Raw genomic sequence first — 24,906 nt, 5'->3', positions numbered from 1 at the left:
GGTTTATGATGGTTATTTCATATGACCAATCTAGACCTTTGTGCCAGCATGTGGGCAGGATCACATTGGCTTACCAAGTTCTATCGGCTGGGCTACTATTGTGACAATACAACACCGGCAACTGTGCTAGATGCTGATAAATATTTCTCGTGGTGAATGTGGCCAAAAGCTGAACTTTCTATTATTCCATGAATGCTGGCTCTGCAGAACGATTAGATGTTAAGGTACGCCTGACATGAGTCAAGTCCTATCCCTCTCCTGCACTATGAATGTGTCTTAGAAAGCTCCAAACGTGGGTGTGGTTAACAGCTAAACCTAAAAGGCTCCATTATCAATAGATGGAAGTATCAATTATCAGGGCTGCCAAACTACTGAAAAGAAGACTCTCATATTTCAAAACAGAGGGAATGGAACCAAGATTGAAAGAAAACAGACTTCATGATCTAAAAGGAAAAGTCTTTTCTAATAGTCTAGATTCCAGCTGGATGGGTCATTAGAGAAATTCTTGGGAGTCAGTACCACAAAGCAATTGGTCCTCAGAGGACACCCTGCTAGGGCAGAGACTGGTGTGTCTGACAAGGATGTAGATAAAAAGAAGAGCCAGGAGGATTGTATTAGCCCTTAGAGGCAACAGTGTAGCTATTTTTTTAAATTAATTTTTATTGTAATATAGTTGCTTTACAATGTGTTAGTTTCTACTGTACAACAAAATGAATCAGCTATACATATACATATATACACTCTTTTTTGGATTCCTTCCCATTTAGGTCGCCACAGAGCATTAAGTAGAGTTTCCTGTGCTATACAGTATGTTCTCATTAGTTATCTATTTTATACATAGTATCAATAGTGTATATGTGTCAATCCCAACCTCTCCCATCCCACCTCCCTTTCTCCCTTGGTAACCATATATTTGTTCTCTATGTCTGTGTCTCTATTTCTGCTTTGCAAATAAGATCATCTATACAATTTTTCTAGATTTCACATATATGTGTTAATATACGATATTTGCTTTTCTCTTTGTGACTTACTTCACTCTGTATAACAGTCTCTAGGTCCATCCACGTTATACAAATGACTCAATTTCATTTCTTTTTATGGCTGAGTAATATTCCATTGTATATATGTACCACATTTCTTTATCCATTCCTCTGTTGATGGACATTTAGTTTGCTTCCATGTCCTGGCTATTGTAAGCAATGCTGCAATGAACATTGGGGTGCATGTGTCTTTTTGAATTATGGTTTTCTCAGGGTATATGCCCAGTAGTGGGATTGCTGGGTCATATGGTAGTTCTATTTTTAGTTTTTTAAGGAACCTCCATACGATTTTCTATAGTGGCTGCACCAATTTACATTCCCACCAACAGTGCAAGCGGGTTCTCTTTTCTCCACACCCTCTCCAGCATTTATTGTTTGTAGAATTTTTGGTGCTGGTCATTTCGAACAGTATAGTTATTTGATAATCAGAAACTATGCTGAAAAATTTCAAACATGTCTGTGCTGTTTAATATATATATATATATATATTTATCTCCCTTAATATGTAAAAGAGTTATTTTTTAATACTTCTCTCTGTCTCAGGTGTACTAAAGGAGGAAACACAGAGAAGTTCCACCCCAATAGGTTTTCTAGGGAAAGAACAGTCCTGGGGCTGAGCTAGGTCACCAACACAGGACACAAAGTGACAGAAATTAACAGGAAGGTACAGTTCTGGGAGAAAGCGCTGGGGACTGTTGGAATTGCAAACCCTGCCCCTCTGGAGATTCTGTTCCAAGATCTCCCTCACTCAAATCTTAGAGGGCTTTTTGTTCTGTTTCTATCAAGGAAAACAGTTCCCTTGAAATAACTCTGTTTATTGTTGCTTTGTTATCTCTGTTTCCCCTCTTACAATCATCATACCGTGCAACAAACAATTTCTTTGCCAACTTCAGTAACTGCATTGCCAAGGTCACTGCTGAGGCATGTGTCTGCACTAATCTCCAGGCCCTTGTTATTTAAACCCTCTGGCTGGATAATTTAAACTAATGCCTAATAATCCATCCATTAAAACCAACACTGTTTATTATACTGTCCAGACTAATAGAATTTTCCCAGACCCAAACATAATAACACAAAGAATACAACTTCTGAAATCAACTTTAGTCCAATTATTTATTCATACTGCATCTTATGGTTGGAAATGTTTTTCAAATGGTCATAAAACCAGCCCCTAGGTTAAAGATGGTACACTAAAACACCTTTAGGGGTCAGCAAGAAAACCTAAAAGTGTGTGAAGTACCACCTGTAGGGTGGTAATGAGATGTGGAAGGTGTTGTAAACTGGTAGGTATATTCAAACTCAAAAAAGGTTTTTAAGTGATTGTGGGGGTCAAGTAAATATGTCTGCAGGGCAAATCCTTTAAATCTGCTCTTGTACGGCAGTGGGCCACATGGCATAGGTTGGTTAACGCTAACCTTTAAACCGTTGGTAATAAGGAAGAGTGAACTACCATACTTTGCACTGAACTACTATATTAACTAGCAATAACCAAAGGACTTTAATTTCCCATGCCAGCAGGTTGATTATCATTCCCTTAGCCTTACCATAATTTTCTATTCTAAGACATTAGCTCCATGTTTTTCCCTCTGGTGTTCTCTGAGTGGAAGGCCTTTCTCTCCTCTCCAATCCATTTCTTCTCTACATCTTCAATTCCACTACCTGATTTTTAATAAAATCTTTGACCTTCTTTTTTATTTATTTATTTATTTTTAAAAAATTGGTGTAGAGTTGCTTTACACTGCTGTGTAAGTTTCTGCTGTACAGCAAAGTGAATCAGCCATAACTAAATATATATCTCCTCTTTTTTGGATTTCCTTCCCATTTAGGTTACCACACAGCACCAAAGTAGAGTTCCCTGTGCTATACAGTAGGTTCTTATTAATTTTTTTAACATATTTATTGGAGTATAATTGATTTACAATGTTGTGTTAGTTTCTGCTGTATAACAAAGTGAAGCAGCTATACATATACATATACCCTTATATCTCCTCCCTCTTGCGTCTCCCTCCCACCCGTCTAGGTGGTCACAAAACACGGAGCTGATCTCCCTGTGCTATGTGGCTGCTTCCCACTAGCTATCTATTTTACATTTGGTAGTGTATATATGTCAATGCTACTCTCTCACTTCATCCCAGCTTACCCTTCCCCTCCCCGTGTCCTCAAGTCCATTTTCTATGTCTGCATCTTTACTCCTGTCCTGCCCCTAGGTTCTTCAGAACCATTTTGTTTTTAGATACCATATATGTATGTTAGCATACAGTATTTGTTTATCTCTTTCTGACTTACTTCACTCTGTATGACAGACTCTAGGTAAATCAACCTCATTACAAATAACTCAGTTTTGTTTCTTTTTCTGGCTGAGTAATATTCCATTGTATATATGTGCCACATCTTCTTTACCCTTTCATCTGTGAATGGACACTTACGTTGCTTCCATGTCCTGGCTATTGTAAATAGAGCTGCAATGAACATTTTGGTACATGACTCTTTTTGAATTATGGTTTTCTCTGTGTATATGCCCAGTAGTGGGATTGCTGGGTGGTATGGTACTTCTATTTTTGGTTTTTTAAGGAACATCCTTACTGTTCTCCATAGTAGCTTTATCAATTTACATTCCCACCAACAGTGCAAGAGGGTTCCCTTTTCTCTACACCCTCTCCAGCATTTATTGTTTGTAGATTTTTTGATGACGGCCATTCTGACCGGTGTGAGATGATATCTCACTGTAGTTTTGATTTGCATTTTTTTAATGATTAATGATGTTGAGCATTCTTTCATAGTACATTGGACTGCAGAAGCAATCAACAGAAACAATCCCTGAGATGTTCGAAATAGCAAGCTAAAACTTTAAAGCTCTGATAAATATGTGTAAGGAGTTAAAGTAAAAGAATAAGTCATAATAATCTCAACAGAGAAATAAAAACTATGGAAAAAAGCCAAATGGAAATTCTGGAACTTAAAATGACCATATCTGAAATAAAAGTTTCACTGGATGAATGTAAGAGGAAATTGGAGAATAAAAAGTTAATGAACTTGAAGACATGTCAATAGAAATCCACCCTGAGGAAAAGAGGAAAAAAGAAGGCAAAAAGTGTTATAAAGCAGGAACTAACACACAATTGTAAAGCAATTATACTCCAATAAAGATGTTAAAAAAAAAGTGAGCAGAGCTTCAGAGACATGGTCAATATCAAGTAGTCTAATATGTAAGTGGAGTCCCAAAAGGCAAGAATGGGATGAAAAAAGAGCAAGAATGGGGTGGTAAAAACCTTAAAGAAATAATGACTGAAATTTCCCACATTTGGTGAAAAAATTAGCTCACAGATCCATAAGCTCAGAAAACTACTGATACATGAAACAATAAGGATGAACCTCAAAAACATAATGTTAGGGGTAAAAATCCAGACCTAGAAGGGTATACACTGCATGAGTTTCTTTATATGAAGTTCTAGAACAGGCCAAAGTAATCTATGGTGAAAAAAAGAACAATGTTTGCCTGTAGGGGGTTGGGAGAATAAAAGTAAAATGAAGGAATTTCCTGGGGCGATGGAAATGTTCTATATCTTGATTATAATGATGGTTATACAGGAATATACATTTATCAGTACTCCTCAAATTTCACATATGCTTAAGGCTTTTGCATTTCACTCTATGAAAATTTCACCTCAACAAAAAAGGAACTCATGTTTCTCAAATTCAGTTCTATGCTAAACATGTGAATAGAGCCCATTCTGAGTGTTAAAATCAGCATCCGTGTTAACAGGGAGGAAATTTTGCTTGTGCTGTAACTTATCCCTTGATGAAAGGTTTATCCATGTTGGACTTAGTTTCTTTCATCAGAATATACAAGTTTCCTTCTACCCAGCAAGTTCCAAAAATAATGAAGAGTATTATTCCAAACATCTCTGAAAAAACTCACAATATTTTGAGAATTTCTTAGTAATATTAAAAAAAAAAACTGAACTATGGGGAATCCCCTGGCAGTCCAGTGGTTAGGACTCTGCACTTTCACTGCTGAGGGTGTGGGTTCAATCCCTGATCAGGGAACTAAGATCCTGCAAGCTGCGTGGCGTGGCCAAAAAAAAAAACAACAAACAAACCCCTGGGGCTTCCCTGGTGGCGCAGTGGTTGAGAATCTGCCTGCCAATGCAGGGGACACGGGTTTGAGCCCTGGTCTGGGAAGATCCCACATGCCGCGGAGCAACTAGGCCCGTGAGCCACAACTACTGAGCCTGCGCATCTGGAGCGTGTGCTCTGCAACAAGAGAGGCCGTGATAGTGAGAGGCCCGCGCACCGCGATGAAGAGTGGCCCCCGCTCGCCGCAACTAGAGAAAGCCCTCGCACAGAAACGAAGACCCAACACAGCCAACGATAAATAAATAAATAAAAAACAAAAGCACCCTGAATTATGAGATGGCAGCTGCTGTACAGCAGAGCATAATGGCATCTTGAGTTGAAACTAAGCTGCTTCCCTTTGAAAGGACTGCATTCATAATGCTTTAGGATCATGGCATCTCTCTTTCCCAACCAAGCTTGCCCTGTAAGTAACCTCTGATGAATTGGGTGTCTCTCAGCAATGCTGACCAACTGGAAACTGAATAAAATGCCTTCTCAAAATAGAGAACTAAAGCCATATTCTAAAAATGACATACAGCTGGCATAGCACATGCAGGATTCTTAATAACTGCTTTTTCCAAATGGTCAAACTTGAGTCATGCTGGAGTTGAAGCAAAACAGTCAAGCTTAAGAAGTTCATGGTGCTTCAAGGCAGTGGCTATACCTACAGCTTCTAATCATGATCCGTGGAATTCTTCATGTCTTTTGCTTGTCTCTTCATTTTCCTCAGTCAAGAACATTCCAGTCTGAAGCTGTAGAAATAGAGCATCTATGTGTTATTAGAACCTACTAAGGTCCAGCTGGGACCCTGGCCACCTCCCCACATTGATAGATAAAGATCAAGAGTCAGTTGACCACCCATGAGGATCCAAGTTAGGTACCTTAGGATCTTACCTGCTCCATCTAATTACTACAGATTTACCTCTACTTCAGCCTAAGTGGTTTTCTTGGAACCCTGTACTTACAAGAGCAAGGGCTTTAAGGCGTAAGGAAAGAGGACACATCCATGTACGCTGTCACAGTACTATCCCTGCCCCCACTTTGAGAGTCTGAAGCTGAGCTTCACTTACTGGATTAGATCCCTATTTTGCCTCCAAATTCAGCCTGGGATCTTGGGCCAATTATATATTGAGTGCAGGCAGATATGGAGGGGACAAAAACATACAAATCAGAACCCCAAAAATGCATTTCTGGGAGATCTTCCTCATTCTTCTCATTTCGAAATGAAGATATGAAATGTTTATCTGAAAGGGCAAGGTGATATGAGAAATCCTCATACTTCTGCATCTTTCTATTCTTTCATAATTTCTATTATAGCATTTCCTAATTTATAGTTTCATATATCAGCACAAACTCATGTGAGAGAATGTCAAGTGAGATTATCTTATTCTGGAATCAAAACTAAAGGCCCAAAGCAGAGAATAAAAAAACTCTCAGTACCTCACATTCTAAATAGACTCCAGTCCCCATAGATGGGCTACTTACAGCCCCACAGGGATTATTGAGAAGCATCAAGTCCAAACAGCCCCAGCCAAGAAACACTCTCACTTCCAACAATGTAAAAACAAGCCCAGGGAGAAGAAGGTCATCAGCCCTGTAGGGTGTGCAGTGCCTGTTGAGAAAGGCGATTTTCCCTCCCTTCCCTACTGGAGAGGGAAAGGAAATGCATTCACCTGTCCCAAGGTATAAAGAGAGTTTCAAGAGAATCTAATCGGGGAACGTGTAAGAAAGGAAAACTGACATCTCCCTCCTCAGCTAGGAGCCTGTGGGGCAGCACCGCCCCTCACCCCTGTTCCCTTTGGTGTTTCATACTTAAATGGTTTTTCTTTTATGTATGTAAAATATACATAATAAAATATACATAACATAGCACTTACCATTTTTTTTAACATCTTTATTGGAGTATAATTGCTTTACAATGGTGTGTTAGTTTCTGCTTTATAACAGAGTGAAGCAGCTTTATGCATACATATATCCCCGTGTCCCCTCCCTCTTGCATCTCCCTCCAGCCCTCCCTATCCCAATGCTCTAGGTGGTCACAAAGCACCGAGATGATCTCCCTGTGCTATGTGGCTGCTTCCCAATAGCCCTGTGCTACGTGGCTGCTTCCCTGCTATCTATTTTACACTTGGTAGTGTATATATGTCAATGCCACTGTCCCAGCTTACCCTTCCCCCTCCCCGTGTCCTCAAGTCCATTCTCTAGTAGGTCTGCATTTTTATTCCCATCTTGCCCCTAGGTTCTTCAGAACCATTTTTTAAATTTCATATATATGTGTTAGCATACGGTATATGTTTTTCTCTTTCTGACTTACTTCACTCAGTATGACAGACTCTAGGTCCATCCACCTCACTATAAATAACTCAATTTCCTTTCTTTTATGGCTGAGTAATATTCCATTGTATATATGTCAACATCTTCTTTATCCATTCATCTGTCAATGGACACTTAGGTTCCTTCAGTGTCCCGGCTATTGTAAATAGAACTGCAATGAACATTGTGGTACATTAGTTTTTTTTTTTTTTTTTTTGCGGTACGTGGACCTCCCACTGCTGTAGCCTTTCCCGTTGCGGAGCACAGGCTCCGGACGCACAGGGTCAGCGGCCATGGCTCACGGGCCCAGCTGCTCTGCGGCACGTGGGATCCTCCCGGACCGGGGCACGAACCCACGTCCCCAGCATCAGCAGGTGGACTCCCGACCACTGCGCCACCAGGGAAGCCCCATGACTCTTTTTGAACTATGGTTTTCGCAGGGTATATGCCCAATAGTGGGATTGCTGGGTCGTATGGTAGTTCTATTTTTCGTTTTTTAAGGAACCTCTATACAGTTCTCCTTAGTGGCTGTATCAATTTACATTCCCACCAACAGTGCAAGAGGGTTCCCTTTTCTCCACATCCCCTCCAGCATTTATTGTTTATACATTTTTGATGATGGCCATTCTGACCGGTGTGAGGTGATACCTCATTGTAGTTTTGATTTGCATTTCTGTAATGATTAGTGATGTTGAGCATCTTTTCACATGTTTGTTGGCAATCTGTATATCTTCTTTGGAGAAATGTCTATTTAGGTCTTCTGCCCATTTTTGGATTGGGTTTTTTTTTTTGTTATTGAGCTGCATGAGCTGCTTGTAAATTTTGGAGATTAATCCTTTATCAGTTGCTTTGTTGGCAAATATTTTCTCCCATTTTGAGGGTTGTCTGTTCATCTTGTTTATGGTATCCTTTACTGTACAAAAGCTTTTAAGTTTCATTAGGTCCCATTTGTTTCTTTTTGTTTTTATTTCCCTTACTCAAATCAGTGGGTCAAAAAGGATCTTGCTGTGATTTATGTCAGAGAGTGTTCTGCCTATGCTTTCCTCTAAGAATTTGATAGTTTCTGGCCTTACATTTAGGTCTTTAATCCATTTTGAGTTTATTTTTGTGTATGGTGTTAGAGAGTGTTCTAATTTCATTCTTTTACATGTAGCTGTCTAGTTTTCCCAGCACCATTTATTGAAGAGGCTGTCTTTTCTCCACTGTATATTCTTGCCTCCTTTAACAAAGATAACGTGACCATATGTGTGTGGGTTTACCTCTGGGCTTTCTATCATGTAACATTGATCTATATTTCTGTTTTAGTCCCAGTGCCATACTATCTGGATTACTGTAGCTTTGTACTATAGTGTGAAGTCAGGGAGCCTGATTCCTCCAGCTCTGTTTTTCTTTCTCAAGATTGTTTTTGTTATTCAGGGTCTGTTGTGTTTCCATACAAATTGTGACATTTTTTGTTCTAGTTCTCTGAAAAATGCCATTGGTAGTTTGATGGGGATTGCACTGAATCTGTACATTGCTTTGGGTAATATACTCATTTTCACAATGTTGATTCTTGCAATCCAAGAACGTTGTATATTTTTCCATCTGTTTGTATCATCTTTAATTTCTTTCATCCATGTCTTATAGTTTCTGCATACAGGTCTTTTACTTCCTTAGGTAAGTTTATTCCTAGGTATTTTATTCTTTTTGTTGCAGTGGTAAATGGAAGTGTTTCCTTAATTTCTCTTTCATATTTTTCATCATTAGTGTATAGGAATGCAAGAGATTTCTGTGCATTAATTTTGTATCCTGCTACTTTACCAAATTCATTGATTAGCTCCAGTAGTTTTCTGGTAGCATCTTTAGGATTCTCTAGGATTCTCTATGTATAGTATCATGTCATCTGAAAACAGTGACAGTTTTACTTCTTTTCCAATTTGTATTGCTTTTATTTCTTTTTCTTCTCTGATTGCTGTGGTTAAAATTTCCAAAACTATGTTGAATAATAGTGGTGAGAGTGGGTAACATTGTCTTGTTCCTGATCTTAGAGGAAATGGTTTCAGTTTTTCACCATTGAGAACAATGTTGGTTGTGGGTTTGTCATATGTGGCCTTTATTAGGTTGAGGTAAGTTCCCTGTATGCCTACTGTCTGGAAGGTTTTTATCATAAGTGGGTGATGAATTTTGTTAAAAGCTTTTTCTGCATCTATTTAGATGATCATATGGTTTTTCTCCTTAAATTTGTTAATATGGTGTATCACGTTGATTGATTTGCTTATATTGAAGAATCCTTGCATTCCTGGTATAAATCCCACTTGATCATGGTGTATGATCCTTTTAATGTGCCGCTGGATTCTGTTTGCTAGTATTTTGTTGAGGATTTTTGCGTCTGTGTTCATCAGGGATATTGGCCTGTAGTTTTCTTTTTTTGTAACATATTTGGTTTTAGTATCAGGGTGATGGTGGCCTCGTAGAATGAGTTTGGGAGTGTTCCTCCCTCTGCTATATTTTGGAAGACTTTAACTAGATTGACCAGGAATAAAAAGAGAGAAGATTCAGATTACTAAAATTAAAAATGAAAGAGGAGATATTACTCAATCTCACAGAGATAATAGGATTGTAAGTGTAATACTGTACATGAACAAATCAGATAACCTAGATGAAATAGGCGAATTCCTAGAAACAAATTACCAAAAATGAAGAAGATATAGAATATTTGAATAGACCTAAAACAAGTAAATAGATTGAATTCATAAACAAAAATAAATTCTACAAAGAAAAATCCAGGATGAGATGGTGTCACTGGTGAATTCTATCAAACATTTAAAGAATTAACATCAATCCTTCACAAACTCTTCCAAAAGTGTAGAAAATGGGGGAACACTTTCCAATTCATTCTACGAAGCCAGTTTCCTGATATCAAAATGAAACAAAAATACTAAAAGGAAAGAAAACTCTAGGCCAATATCCCTTATAAATATAGATACAAAACTCCTCAACAAAATATACTACCAAATAAAGAGCTACATATGACAGAATTATATACCATATCTGAATGGGATTTATCCCAGGAAAATCAATCATGTAATACACCATATAAATAGAATAAAGGACAAAAATCACACAATCATCTCAATAGATGCACAAGAGGCATTTGACAAAATCCAACACCCTTGCATGATAAAAAATACTTAACAAACTAGGAATAGAAGGAAACTACCTCAACCTAATATGAAGCATCTATAACAACTCACAACTAACATCACACTTATAATAAAAGACTGAAAGTTTCCCCCTAAGATCAGGGACAGGACAAGAATGTCCCCTCACATACTTCTTATATTATTGTCCTGGAGATCCTAGTCAGGGAAATTAGGCAAGAAAATGAAATAAAAAGCATCCAGATTGGAAAGGTAAAAATCAAATCAATCTCTGTTTGCAGATGACATGATCTTATATGCAGAAAATTCTAAGAAATACATACAAAAATTGAATTTTTAAACTTTTCCAAAATGAAAAACAGGCTAATAAAAAAGTTTAGCAAGATTGCAAGCTGTAAGATCAATATAAAAATCAACTGTATAAGGAAACAATCTTATTTACAATAGCATAACCCAAAATAAATTACTTATGAATAAATTTTTTAAAGAAGTGCAAAACCTATACTTTGAACACTACAAAACTTTTTTTGGCCATGCTGGGTTACATGCGGGATCTTGGATCCCCCACCCTAACCAGGGATTGAACCCATGCCCCCTACATTGAGAGCATGGAGTCTTAACCACTGGATCACCAACGAAGTCCCTACAGAACATATTTGGAAGACAATAAAAGCCCTAAATAAAAGGAAAGGCATCCTGTGTTCACAGACAGGAAGACTTAATATTGTTACAATGGCAACACTCCTCAAATTGATCTACATATTCAATACAATTCCAATCAGAATCCCAGCTGGCTTCTTTGTGGAAATTGACAAACAGATCTTAAAATTCATGTGGAAACTCAAGGTACCCAGAATAGCCAAAAAAAAAAAAAAAGTCTTGAAAAATCAGAACAAAATAGGAGGATTCGCCCTTCCTGACTTCGGGCCTTACTGTAAAGCAACAGTATCTGCTGTGTGGTACTGAAATAAGAATAGACATATAGATCAGTGGAATAGAATTGAGAGTCCAGAAATAAACTCATGTATCTTTGGCCAGTTGATTTTTGACTAGGGTGCCAGGACCACTCAATGAGGAGATACTAGGTTTTACAAAACAGGAGGCTAGGACAGCTGGATAACCATATGTAAAAGAATGAAGTTAACCCTTAACTCACACCACATATAAAAAGTAACTCAAAATAGATCAAAACCTAAATATGAGAGCAGCTGTATTTTTATTACTCATTGCAGCCACAGAGAAAACATCCCTTGGGGAATCATGGGCGTCTCAGAAAGAAGGTATTCGAAAGGGCTTATAGCATTCAGGTTTATGTTGGGTGATTTTGAGGAGAGTTTAAGGAAGCTGGGCTTTGTTCTGGGTTGAATGTTGTCAGTAAGCAGGGGTAACATATATTTGGTGGTGCTGAATTCTCTTAGCTTTTGCTTGTCTGAAAAGCTTTTGACTTCTCCATCGAATCTGCATGAGATCCTTGCTGGGTAGAGTAATCTTGGTTGTAGGTTGTTCTCTTTCATCACTTTGAGTATATCTTGCCACTACCTTCTGGCCTGCAGAGTTTCTGCTGAAAAATCAGCTGATAACATTATGGGTATTGCTTTGTATGTTTATTTTTTGTTTTTCCCTTGCTGCTTTTAATATTTTTTCTTTGAATTTAGTTTTTGTTAGTTTGATTAATATGTGTCTTGGTGTGTTTTTCCTAGTGTTTATCCTGTATGGGACTCTCTGTCCTTCCTGGACCTGGGTGACTATTTCCTTTCCCATGTGAGGGAAGTTTTCAACTATAATCTCTTCAAATATTTTCTCAGACCCTTTCTTTTTCTCTTCTTCTTCTGGACCCCTATAATTTGAATGTTGGTGTGTTTAGTGTTGTCCCAGAGGTCTCTGAGGTTGTCTTCAATTCTTTTCATTCTTTTATCTTTATTCTGCTCCTCGGCAGTTATTTCCAACATTTCATCTTCCAGCTCATTCATTCGTTCTTCTGCCTCAGTTATTCTGTTATTGATTCCTTCTAGTGTATTTTTCATTTCAGTTATTGTGTTGTTTGTCTCTGTTTGTTTGTTCTTTAGTTCTTCTAGATCTTTGTTAAACATTTCTTGTATTTTCTCAATCCATGTCTATTTCCAAGATTCTGGATCATCTTTACTATCATAACTCTGAATTCTTTTTCAGGTAGATTGCCTATTTCCTCTTCATTTATTTGGTTTTGTAGATTTTTACCTTCTTCACCTGTGACATATTTTTTTGCCATCTCTTTTTTTTTTTTTATGAGTGGGATTGTGTTCCTGTCTTACTGGTTGTTTGGCCTGAGGCCTCCAACACTGGAGTTTGTAAACTGTTGGGTAGAGCTGGGTCTTAGTGCTTAGATGAGGAACTCCTTGAGGCCTCACTCTGATGAATATTCCCTGGGGTCTGAGGTTTTCTGTTAGTCCAGTGGTTCGGACTTGGAGCTCCTACTGCTCGCAGGAGCTTCCACCCAACCCTGGGCTCGTGAACCAGGATCCCGCAAGCTGCCTGGGCAGCAAAAAATAAATAAATAAATAAAAGAACAATAACAAAGTAAAAAGCAAAATTAGACTAGGAAACTAACAGATATGTTAGGAAGAATATAAATGAATCAAAAACTGAAATGTACATCAGTACCACAATAGTAAAAAGAGAAGGAGGGAAAAGAAAAAAAAAAGGGGGGGGAAGGCATGGGCGAGGTTTGGTTGGTGGGCAGGGCTAATGCTCAAGACCCACAGGGCTGGAAAAGGCCCTGAGGGGTGTGGGAGGTGGGGCTTAGGCTCAAGGAACAGAAGGGGCCCAGGCGTGCCCCCCACCCCTTTTCTCAGAGGTCAGGGGACCTCACCTGGGAGCCCAGCAGGCTCCCTGGGCTCGAGTGGGTGGGCATCACCCTCCACTCCTCTTCCGCTCCTCCCAGAAGGCCTTTCCCACCGGCATCTCCTCTTCTCACCTCCACCTCCTTCCTATGCCCCCAGGACCCACGTGGCCTGGATGGGGCTTTGGAAGGGGGATAGCAGCTTGGGAGCTCAGCAGGCTCCCTGGCCGGAGTGGGCCAGGCGACCGCCCTCTGCTCCTCTCCCACTCTTGCCAGAGAGTCCCTCCCACCTGCCTTTCCTGATCTTCCTGGCCTCAAGGGTGCCGATCCTGTCTGGCCTCCACTTCTCCTCCCCCCTTAGCCCCCCTACATCCTACTGGTTCACTTTGGGGCTCCTCCTGTCTCATTGGGCATCAGAGTCCCTCACCAGCAGCCATCAGGTGCCCTAGTTGTGGGGAGATGCTAACTCCATGTCTTCTCACACTGCCACCTTGACTCTGCCTCCTCAATGCATTTTTTAAATTAATGAACTAAGACTAGATGGTAACTTCCTCAATCTGTGAAAAGGAGCGTGCATCTGTTTCCTTTTGCTAGTGTAACAAATTACCACAAGTCTAGTAGCACAAAACAACACAAATTTATGATGTTACAGTTGGAAGTCTGATATGGGTCTCACTGGGCTAGAACCAAGGTGTCAGCAGGGCTCTTCCCTCTGGATGTTCTAGGAGAGAATCTGTTTCCTTGGCTTTCCCCACTCCTAGAGCTAACCCACATTCCTTGCTCATGGCCTATTCATCCATCTGCAAAGCCAGCAACAGAGATTGCATCTTTCTCATGCTGCCTTCCCTCAAGGTCATCTAATTAGCAAACTTAATTCCCCTTTGCCATGTAACCTAATATATCCACAGGTTCCAGGGCTTAGGATGTGGATATCTTAGTGGGGAGGGGAAGGAAGGCAGGGTTGGGTATTTCTGCCTACCACACTACCTTTAAAAGCTCACAGCAAATGTCAGAAGCTTTTGTTTTAAAATCAAAACAAAGACAAGAATGTCCAAGACAGCCACGTGCAAGAGAATGAAACTGGGTCACTATCTTACACCATACACAAAAATGAGCTCAAAATAGATCAATAGCTCAAAGTAGATCAATAACAAGGATCTACTGTATAGCACAGGGAACTCTACTCAATACTCTGTAATGGTCTATATGGGAAAAGAATCTTTAACAAAGTAGATATTTGTATATGTATAACTGATTCACTTTGCTGTACAGCAGAAACTGACGCAACATTGTAATCAACTATACTCCAGTAAAAATTATTTTAAAAAAAGAAGTAGATCAAAAACTTGAACATAAAACCTGAAACCATAAAACTCCTAGAAGAAAACATAAGCAATAAGACATCGGTCTTGTGATGACTTCTTGGATTTCACACCAAAAGCAAAGGCAACAAAAGAAAAAATAAACAAGTGGGACTACAATGAACTAAAAAGCTTCTGCACAGCAAAAGAAATCATCAACAAAATTAAAAGGCAACCTACCAAATGGGTCAAAATATTTGCACATCATGTAGCTGATACGGGGCTAATATCCAAAATGCATAAAGAACTCATACAACTCAATAGCAAAAATAATAAATAATCCAATTAAAAAATGGGCAGAGGATCTGAATAGACATTTTTCCAAAGAAGGTATACAGATAGCCAACAGGTATATGAAAAGATGTTCAGTACCACTAGTTATTAAGGAAATGCAAGCAAAACCACAATGAAATATCACCTCACACCTGTTAGATTGGCTATTATTAAAAGGAAAAAAAATAAGTGTTGTCGAGAATGTGGAGAAAATGGTACCCTTGTGCACTGATGGTGGGAATGTAAATTGGTGAAGTCACTACAGAAAACAGTATGGAGGTTCCTCAAAAAATTAAAAATAGTACTACCATATAACCTGGAAATTCTACTTCTGGATATTTATCTGAAGAAATGAAAACACTCAGTTGAAAAGACATATGCACCCCCATATTCATTTCAGCATTTTTTACAATATGGAAACAACCTAAGTGTCCATTGAAGAATGAATGGATAAGAAAATGTGATACACACACACACTGGAATATAGTTCAGCCATAAAAAAGAAAGAATTTTGCCACTTGCAACAACATGGATGGACCTTGAGGGCATTATGCTAAGTGAAATAAGTCAGACAGAGAAACACAAATACTGCATGATCTCACTTATATGTGGAACATATATATATATATATTTTTTTTTTTAACTGAGCGCTTCGATACAGAGAACAGATTGGTAGTTGCCAGAGGCAGAGGGTGGGATGTGGGAGAAGTTGGGTGAAGGGGGTCCAAAGGTGTAAACTTTCAGTTATAAGAATAAGTAAGTCATGGGGATGTAATGTACAGCATGGGGAATATAGTTAATAATACTATATTGCATACTTGAATCTTAAAATTTCCCATCGGAAGAAAAAAAATTGTAACTATGTATTGATGGATGTTAACTAGACTTATTGTGGTGATCATTTCCCAATACATACAAATGTTGAATAATTACATTGTACACCTGAAATTAATATAACATTATATGTCAATTATACCTCAATTTAAAAAATTCAGCTTCAACTAATGTTATTAATAGAGGATGTTGTTATCAGAATACATAATAGATAGAAGTTCAAGTTGTTACCATTCATCTTTATTTAAGCACAGTGAGACCCATGCTGGACTTCTGAACTACTGAACTATAAGATAATAAGTTAGCATCGTTTAGCCTGCTGAAAAAAAATGCCCACTATCACAGCTTCAGTTCAACACTGGAATAAAGGTTTTCTCAATGTCAGTACAATGCTCCATGGATGACAAGACATTGCCATTAGTAGTTTCTAAAACGCCAGCAGTGGTGCTAATAAGAATCTACTCACAGGTCACAGCCTGAAAACGCACAAGTCTTCAGGAAGATCTAAATCAGGGCTGGAAAAGGCACGGCACCCTGCCTCTTGCCTGGTGCCTCAGGCGTGGGAAATGTTGCTCATACACTCTGTGCTCTCTCCCACAGATCGGGAACAAAGACGCAGAGTACTCCTCAATAGATCGTTAGCAGCAATCACAGCCAGTACATCAGGGTTGGCACATGAAGTGAAATTTCTTTGCCAATCCTGATCTAGATGATTAAAACCTGATATATAAAGAGATGAGAAAAGTCGACTCCTTTCGATCTAACCACATACAGCAAAGCAGAGGCGGGAAGTTTTACAACTGGAAGGTCTAATTTCCTAAAGATGCCACAGACCTTTAAATTAGTATTTAATCAACCTCTAAGGGAACTGGAATAATTTTCCTTCGACTCATTTATTCTTGATACAAAAAGAACAACCCAAAATTAACAGCATAATCTGCCTAAACTAGCCATATATATATATATATACACACACATACATACATGTATATATATATGTATAAATGTATGTATATATATATATATATATATATATATATATATATACCCTTTTTCTTAATGCCCAAGTATTAGACACCAGGTAAAGACATCACAGGACTACTTTATTAAGGTAACTAGCTAACAGCTAAATTACAAATACTTGTTTTTATTAGTAAAAAAAAAAAATTGAGGGCTTCCCTGGTGGCGCAGTGGTTGAGAGTCCGCCTGCCGATGCAGGGCACATGGGTTTGTGTCCCGGTCCGGGAAGATCCCACATGCCGCGGAGCGGCTGGGCCCGTGAGCCATGGCCGCTGAGCCTGCGCGTCCGGAGCCTGTGCTCCGCAATGGGAGAGGCCACAACAGTGAGAGGCCCGTGTACCGCAAAAAAAAAAAAAAAAAAAATTGAAAAATTCAGTCAAATATAAACTATTTTATTTCTCAAAATAACTGAAAAAACAAACTGGAAAACAAAATGTTTTCTTATCACTTCCAAAGAGTTCTGAAGTAATATAGTTCCTAGAATCCAGTTTTCCTTAAATCTGTGTACCTATATTCTGAGGCATCTGAAACTCACTAATGAATTTATGAAAATAGAGGCTATTTTATTGTCCCATTTTGTGGCATAGTTTTTACATAATAACTTTCCCCCAGATAGATTTGCTTATCCACTTTAAGAAGACGGTTATTTATTAAATCTGAACTCTGTTCTCTTCAAGGGGAAAAGAAAAACACCTAAAGAGTACCCTAGAAGGCACTTCTACACACACCGACCATCCCATACTACTCAGGGAAAAAAAAGATTCCGTTTCTGGAATTATTCAGGCAGAGCCTAGCTTTCACCACAAACCACCTTACATCAGTGTAAGAAAACCCCTAAATAAGGCAGATAAAACTTTAAACTTCTCATAGTTTAGTAGGCAGAGTTTTCAAAGAATGGTAAAGAGTTGCCCTGGTTCTTCCCTCCCCAGGCTGAAATCTGAATCTGGCCCCCCGTACCTGGAGGCCAGGGAGAGACCAAGAAAGACGCAGACTTCTCCACCTCTCCGGATAGGTAGGTGGCAGGTTTACCAACCAAGGGAACTTATTGATGAGGCTCGTCTTGGGTGGAGGTACTGCCGACCCAGATTTACACTCTGCTTCCTAGTTATAACCCATCCCTTCCTGCGCTCATGGATCCTGCATCCTCACATGCCTTTGAACCCTAATAAAGATTCAATAGCACTTGGATTATTACGTGCACTGAACTACAATAAACAGAATGGATCAAGGAGTACAACCAAAAAACAGATCTCAGCCAAGGTCACCTTGCCTTTGAGTTTAAAGGAATGATCCAGAACACCCATTTTTCTTGTTTGGGGAAATGGCGGCCCTGTAGTCGCTCCCCAGAAATGTTTACTTTTCTCCGGGTCACATTTGGCTCCAACTTTATGTATCCCTTGGATTCTTTCCGGTTTTGGAGTATCTTTGCCACGTGGTACATGACGTCCTTTTTGCACACAGCATCACCTTGTGTGGGACACCACCCCTGATCTCTTCACTCCCCAAAATGCCACCAGCACAAGGTTCCATATAGAGCAGACAGTGACTGAACATGTCAAATACTGGAGTTTACCCGCACAACACTGCCCATAATTTAAAATCAAAGAAGAAATCCTGTTCTTGAAGTATTTGACAACCTTTCCACCAGTTTTCTCCCAGGCCTCCTTCCTGAGAGGAGCCTATCCTGTTTTGACCTCACCTTTTCTCAGGTTGTTTCCTCCCTCCCTCTTTGGCAGAGCCCTGCATCATCTCCTTGTCACCCACCTTCCAGATCATAACCTTGACACTTTCTCTTCCACCCCAGAGTAGCCTACCTTGGTGTTATCCTCAAGCATACCTGGGGTCTCCTCAAGGAGAGCAACCCCAGAGCTGATTATTGAAATAACACTGTTGTTATCCTGCTATAGCTGGAAAAGAAGAGAATGTTGGGAAAGTCTACAAAACCTAAGGTTGCATTCTTTAGTAGAAAAATAAGGCTTTTTGTTACCCTCCCACCCTGGCCCTCCTGTACAATGGCCCTTCATCCATCACAGCAATGGCGAATCCAGCTCCGGAGGCGGAGGATGGGACAACGCCCACCTCTGTGCGATGCCAGGAGCACAGAAACGTGGAAAAATGAGAGGGAAAGCAGACTTGGACACTGGAAAACACATGATTCCAAAGCTACACAAAACAGTGTGAAACCCATTCTTGCTGAAATAAAACCCCATCTGTGCCATACAATCATTTCTCCCGTATTAAATAAGATGCCAAGTTACTTTCATCAGATTGGCATTTGGCCTATTCAAGAACCAGCACGGGAATCTCCCAAAGATTTTTCCTGGATATGAACAATGGTGATGACTCTCGTTGTTTCTGGAACCTCCCTGTCAAAGCTGCTGAGTGATTGGCAGGCGGCAAGTATGAGGATGGTGGAGCAGAGGATGCCAGAGTCGATTGCAGTCATTTGCCAGAAAAACGCCAGGCTTGTCGATTATGTTGTCGTGCGGCAATTTATGTTGAATTTGAGAACAGTAAATGTCATACGAAAGCATAAGTGATTTATGTATGAGACTACAGGAGCACTTAGAATCTGCAGTGTAATGACATGAGAGACCAACAGATGGCATGTTTCATGGTTATTGCCACAGAGGAAAAACAAAACGAAACAACTTGAGGAAAGAAAGAACTATTTGAGGGCAATCAGCTTCAAAGCACCAAACACTTCCCAACTCACCCCTTCGCAATTCTTAGAACATTAAGTCGCTCTGTCAACTTGACTAATAATGCCTTCGTACTTTAAGTAACAAAAGCTAGGGCACTTAAATACGAAGTCGGCCTGTTCTCTGCTGCACTTTGCAGCCTGACAATACACCATCCGACAAAATGCAAAAGGCCTTGCTAAAGGCAAAGGAGAAAAAACCAAAACAGAATATTCATTCTGTTTTGGTTCACAGGGCAACTTATTTTGAAACATTCACAGGGCAACCTATTTTGAAACAGTCAGTTTTCTGTGTGATTTTTTAAAACAGAAGCACTGAAATGTTTTGCTGCCCTTGCTAGACCTGTCACCAAGAACAAAACAAGTTCAGAGACGAGAAATCAGTAACTGGTCACATACCTCGCTTCTCTAGTCTTCAGTCCCAGCTCTGCTTCTCCGCTGTGGAGTCTGCTCAGACCCAGTGCTTCCTTGACTCCAATCTGTTGACATGACTTCAATCTACATCCTAGCTGCCCTCTCAGTGGCTCTGGGCTTTGTTCTCAGTCTTCCTGCGTGAATTCTAACTGGTTTCCGTAGCTATTTGACCCTCTAGATTGGCTTCTTACACACTTGGCTTATATATTTTATCCTTCTTGTCCTGTCTACACTTCCACGTTGCCCGAGCTATCTTCTCTTTGGCCCTTTCGCCTCAGAACCCTCATATTATCTTCACGACTTTTTACATCTTTAGTACTCTTCTTTAATTATATGTTCTTATACCATGGTTCACAAGCTAACTTTCAATGCGGAAATTTCACTTCATCACGGCACAGCTCATTTTCCCAGTCAATTTCCGCCCCTGCTTTCTACAAGCCATCTTGACACTTGGGCATGAAGCCAGGCTACCTCGGCTCAGTTAATAATTAAACATAATAGAGAACAAGTCTAAATTATTCCTGCCCATGGGTAAGAAACATTGTGTTTTTCATTTAACAAAATGGAAGCATAAGGGATTTCATACCAGAACAAAGGGCACGTTCCAGGTACAGTAAGTCCCCTACGTACAAACGAGTTCTGTTCTGAGACCGTGTTTGTAAGCTCAGTTTGTTCGTAGGTCCAACAAAGTTAGCCTAGGTACCCAACTAATACAGTTGGCTATATAGTACTGTACTGTAACAGGTTTATAATACTTTTCACACAAATAATATATAAAAAACAAACACAAAAAATAAAGAAAATATTTTTAATCTTACAATGCAGTATCTTGACAAATACAGAAGTACAGTACAACAGCTGGCATCCAGGGGCTGGCATCGAGTGAAAGGCAAGAAGAGTTCCTGACTGGAGGAGGGAGAGGAGGTGGGAGACGGTAGAGCTGAAGGATCCTCAGCAGTAGGCGACGGAAGGCAAGCTGCAATTTCACTCACGCCTGACATTGATAGCACAGGTTCTGGTTCCTTGCTGGATTCAATTCTATCTACCCTCTTGAAAAAACGATCCAGCGATGTCTGGGTAGTAGCTCTTTTTTTCTCGTCCTAGATGACACGGTAGCACTGGATTGCATTCTGAACGGCTGCTGCAACCTTTGTGTACTATTCTACGTTTGTGTCCTGTGCCTCAAAAACTAACAGTGCCTCCTCAGATAAAGAAAATCCCCTTGCCATTTCCTGCGTCGTGAATCTCTTCGGTTCTTCAGTTACTTCTTCTTCTTGTCTCTCTTTGTCCTTTCTCTGGGCACGTTTGCATCTTTGAAAGCTTGCAACTTGAAGGTTCATATGTAGGGGACTTACTGTACTATATTTCAGTTTTTATATTATTTATCATTATGAAATGAGAGAGCTCAATAGAGGACTTTCTTTAGAAACGTGGGAGATGCCAATATGATGATTCAACCTTGTTTTTTAATTCTTCCCCAGCCAGGGTGCAACCTCAGAAGGCTGTGAGACAGTGTAGTCAACATCACATCCTTTTTTTGTGCTTTTACATTGGGATAACCTGACAGACCACCATGTGTGTATATCCTACAGTTGAACCACCCTATTTCACTACATCTTATGCATTAATTTTTTATTTAAAAAATGTAAACCGGGTCATTTTCCCTAAGGACCATGGACATCTCTTAATTTATTTATTTATTTTTAACATCTTTATTGGAGTATAATTGCTTTAGAATGGTGTGTTAGTTTATGCTTTATAACAAAGTGAATCAGCTATAGGAATACATATATGCCCATATCTCCTCCCTTTTGCATCTCCCTCCCTATCCCACCCCTCTAGGTGGACACAAAGTGCTAAGCTGATCTGCTGGTGCTATGTGGCTGCTTCCCACTAGCTATCGATTTTACATTTGGTAGTGTATATATGTCCATGCCACTCTCTCACTTCGTCCCAGCTTACCCTTCCCCCTCCCTGTGTCCTCAAGTCCATTCTCTTATGTCTGTGTCTTTATTCCTCTCCTCCCCTAGGTTCTTCAGAAACTTTTTTTTTTTTTAAATTCCATATATATGTGTTAGCATACGGTATTTGTTTTTCTCTTTCTAACTTACTTCACTCTGTATGACAGACTCTAGGTCCATCCACCTCACTACAAATACCTCAATTTCATTTCTTTTTATGGCTGAGTAATATTTCTGTGTGTATGTGCCACATCATCTTTATCCATTCATCTGTCGATGGACACTTAGGTTGTTTCCATGTCCTGGCTATTGTAAATAGTGCTGCAGTGAACATTGTGGTACATGACTCTTTTTGAACTATGGTTTCCTCAGGGTATATGCCCAGTAGTGGGATTGCTGGGTCGTACAGTAGTTCTATTTTTAGTTTTTAAAGAAACCTCCATACTGTTCTCCATCGTGGCTGTATCAATTTACATTCCCACCAACAGTGCAAGAGGGTTCCCTTTTCTCCACACCCTCACCAGCATTTATTGTTTCTAGATTTTTTGATGATGGCCATTCAGACTGGTGTGAGATGATACCTCATTGTAGTTTTGACTTGGATTTCTCTAATGATTAGTGATGTTGAGCATCCTTTCATGTGTTTGTGGCAATATGTATATTTTTGGAGAAATGTCTATTTAGGTCTTCTGCCCATTTCTGGATTGGGCTGTTTGTTTTTTGGATATTGAGCTGCATGAGCTGCTTGTAAATTTTGGAGATTAGTCCTTTGTCAGGTGCTTCATTTGCAAATATATTCTCCCATTCTGAGGATTGTCTTTCTATCTTGTTTATGTTTTCCTTTGCTGTGCAAAAGCTTTTAAGTTTCATTAGGTCCCATTTGTTTCTTTTTATTTCCATTTCTCTGGGAGGTGGATCAAAAAGGATCTTGCTGTGATTTATGTCACAGATTGTTCTGCCTGTGTTTTCCTCTAAGAGTTTTATAGTATCTGGCCTTACATTTAGGTCTTTAATCCATTTGGAGTTTATTTTTGTGTATGGTGTTAGGGAGTGTTCTAATTTCATTCTTTTACATGTACCTGAGCAGTTTGCCCAGCACCAGTTATTGAAGAGGCTGTCTTTTCTCCACTGTATATTCTTGCCTCCTTTATCAAAAATAGGGTAACCATATGTGCGTGGGTTTTTCTCTGGGCTTTCTATCCTGTTCCATTGATCTATATTTCTGTTTTTGTGCCAGTAGCATACTGTCTTGATTACTGTAGCTTTGTAGTATAGTCTGAAGTCAGGGAGTCTGATTCCTCCAGATCCGTATTTTTCCCTCAACATTGCTTTGGCTATTTGGGGTCTTTTGTGTTTCCATACAAATTGTGACATTTTTTGTTCTAGTTCTCTGAAAAATGTCATTGTTGTTTGATAGGGATTGCATTGAATCTGTAGATTGCTTTGGGTAATATATTATTTTCACAATGTTGATTCTTCCAATCGAAGAACATGGTATATCTCTCCATCTGTTTATGTAATCTTTAATTTCTTTCATAAGTGTCTTATAGTTTTCTGCATACAGGTCTTTTGTCTCCTTTGGTAGGTTTATTCCTAGGTATTTTATTCTCTTTGTTGCAATGGTAAATGGGAGTCTTTCCTTAAACTCTCTTTCAGAGTTTTCATCATTAGTGTATAGGAATGCCAGAGATTTCTGTGCATTAATTTTGTATCCTGCTACTTTACTCAATTCATTGATTAGCTCTAGTAGTTTTCTGGTAGCATCTTTAGGATTCTCTATGTATAGTATCATGTCATCTGCAAACAGTGACAGATTTACCTCTTCTTTTCCGATTTGGATTCCTTTTATTTCTTTTTCTTCTCTGATTGCTGTGGCTAAAACATCCAAAACTATGTTGAATAATAGCAGTGAGAGTGGACAACCTTGTCTTAGTCCTGTTCTTAGTGGAAATGGTTTCAGTTTTTCACCATTAAGAGCGATGTTGGCTGTGGGTTTGTCATATATGGCCTTTTTTATGTTGAGGTTAGTTCCCTCTGTGTCTGCTTTCTCGAGGGTTTTTATCATAAATGGGTGTTGAATTTTGTCGAAAGCTTTCTTTGCATCTATTGAGATGATCATATGTTTTTTCCCCTCAATTTGTTAATATGGTGTATCACATTGATTGATTTGTGTATATTGAAGAATCCTTTCATTCCTGGTATAAACCCCACTTGATCCTGGTATATGATCCTTTTAATGTGCTGTTGGATTCTGTTTGCTAGTATTTTGTTGAGGATTTTTACATCTATGTTCATCAGTGATATTGGCCTGTAGTTTTCTTTCTTTGTGACATCTTTGTCTGGTTTTGCTATCAGGCTGATGGTGGCCTCGTAGAGTGAGTTTGGGAGTGTTCCTCCCCCTGCTATATTTTGGAAGAGTTTGAGAAGGATAGGTGTTAGTTCTTCTCTAAATGTGTGATAGAATTCTCCTGTGAAGCCATCCTGTCCTGGGCTTTTGTTTGTTGGAAGATTTTTTTTTTTTTTTTTTTGTGGTACGCGGGCCTCTCACTGTTGTGGCCTCTCCCGTTGTGGCGCACAGGCTCCAGACACGCAGGCTCAGGGGCCATGGCTCACGGGCCCAGCTGCTCCATGGCATGTGGGATCTTCCCGGACCAGGGCACGAACCCGTGTCCGCTGCATTGGCAGGCGGACTCTCAACCACTGCGCCACCAGGGAAGCCCTGTTGGAAGATTTTTAATCACAGTTTCAATTTCAGTGCTTGTGATTGGTCTGTTCATATTTTCTATTTCTTCCTGTTTCAGTCTTAGCAGGTTGTGCATTTCTAAGAATTTGTCCATTTCATCCAGGTTGTCCATTTTTTTGGCATAGAGTTGCTTGTAGTAATCTCTCATGATCCTTTGTATTTCTGCAGTGTC

The sequence above is a fragment of the Globicephala melas genome, chromosome 1, assembly GCF_963455315.2.
Source record: "Globicephala melas chromosome 1, mGloMel1.2, whole genome shotgun sequence".
Taxonomy (NCBI): domain Eukaryota; kingdom Metazoa; phylum Chordata; class Mammalia; order Artiodactyla; family Delphinidae; genus Globicephala; species Globicephala melas.
This window is presented reverse-complemented; position numbering follows the sequence as displayed.